Below are 1,680 nucleotides of genomic sequence, written 5' to 3'. Positions count from 1 at the left end.
CTCCTTTCTTCTGATTTGTCCCATTATTCACAGGATTCCTTTCAGAAGTGTACATGAATTGGTTATTTGCAACCCTTTCAATGAGTTCTTGAGCTTCTGCAGGCGTCTTCTTCAGATGAAGAGATCCTCCAGCAGAGCTATCCAATGACATCTTGGATAGTTCAGACAGACCATCATAGAAGATTCCTATGATGCTCCATTCTGAAAGCATGTCAGAAGGGCACCTTCTGATCAATTGCTTGTATCTCTCCCAAGCTTCATAGAGGGACTCATCATCCTTCTGTCTAATGGTTTGGACTTCCACTCTAAGCTTACTCAATTTTTGAAGTGGAAAGAACTTTGCCAAGAAGGCATTGACTAACTTTTCCCAAGAGTTCAGGCTTTCCTTAGGTTGTGAATCCAACCATGTTCTAGCTCTGTCTCTTACAGCAAAAGGAAAGAGCATAAGTCTGTAGACTTCAGGGTCAACCCCATTGGTCTTAACAGTGTCACAGATTTGTAGGAATTTAGCTAAAAACTGATGAGGATCTTCCAATGAAAGTCCATGAAACTTGCAATTCTGTTGCATTTGAGAAACTAATTGAGACTTAAGCTCAAAGTTGTTTGCTTCAATGGCAGGGATAGAGATGCTTCTCCCATAGAAATCAGGAGTAGGTGCAGTAAGGTCACCAAGCACCTTCCTTGCATTGTTGGCATTGTTGTTGTTTTCGGCTGCCATGGTTTCTTCTTCTTTGAAGAGTTCTGTTAGGTCCTCTAAAGAGAATTATTCTTTAGCTTCTCTTAGCTTTCTCTTCAAGGTCCTTTCAGGTTCAGGATCAGCTTGAATAAGTATGCCTTTATCTTTGTTCCTGCTCATATGAAAGAGAAGAGAACAAGAAAATAGGGAATCCTCTATGTCACAGTATAGAGATTCTTTGAGGTGTCAGAGGAAAAGAAGAGTAGAAGGAGGAGGTGGAGAAGAGGGAATTCGAACTTATCAAGAGGGACAGAGTTCGAATTGCACCTTGATGAGGAGTCTTAGTCCTTTAAATAGAAGGATGTGAGAATAGGGGAAGAATTTTCAAAAATAATTTAAAAAGATTTTGAAATAATTAAAAAGAAATTTAAAAATTTGATTGAGATTTTCAAAAACTAAGATTGGGAAAGAAATAAAGTGATTTTTGAAAAAGATTTTGAAATTAGAAAAAGATATGATTGAAAAAAATTAATTTTGAAAAAGATGTGATTGAAAAGATATGTTTGAAAAGATATGATTGAAAATCAATTTAGAAAAAGAAAGTTTTTAAAAAAAATAAAGTTGATTACTTGACTAACAAGAAATTAAAAGATATGATTCTAAAATTTAAAGTTTGATCCTTTCTTAATAGGCAAGTAACAACTTGAAAATTTTTGAAGTAAATCTTGAATTGAAGCAAGGATTTTTGAAAATAGTAAAAATAAATATAAAATGGAAAGAAATTGATTTTGAAAGAGATATGATTGAAAATATATGATTTGAAAAAGATTTGATTTTGAAAAATTATGAAAACTTGAAAAAAAAATGTGAGCTAAAAACGAAATCTTCCCTCTAGTGTCATCCTGGCGTTAAACGCTCAGAATGGTGCCCATTCTGGCGTTTAACACCCAAATCTCTACCTTTTTGGGTGTTAAATGCCCAGCCAGGTACCCTGGCTGGCGTTT

The 1,680-nt window shown here is 35.0% G+C and overlaps 1 non-coding gene across 1 annotated transcript; it reads left to right on the top strand.

The window, feature by feature from the left end:
- Positions 1-205: 205 nt before the first annotated feature.
- On the top strand, positions 206-313 carry LOC148545034 (small nucleolar RNA R71). Its single transcript, XR_015901130.1, has one exon. It is a non-coding gene; the product is annotated as a small nucleolar RNA R71 (small nucleolar RNA).
- The last annotated feature ends 1,367 nt before the right edge of the window (positions 314-1,680 follow it).

The sequence above is a fragment of the Arachis ipaensis genome, chromosome B9, assembly GCF_059453495.1.
Source record: "Arachis ipaensis isolate K30076 ecotype BB chromosome B9, ASM5945349v1, whole genome shotgun sequence".
Taxonomy (NCBI): Eukaryota; Viridiplantae; Streptophyta; class Magnoliopsida; order Fabales; family Fabaceae; genus Arachis; species Arachis ipaensis.
The sequence above is the reverse complement of the archived record's forward strand: the minus strand, read 5'-3'. Positions and strand labels throughout refer to the sequence as shown.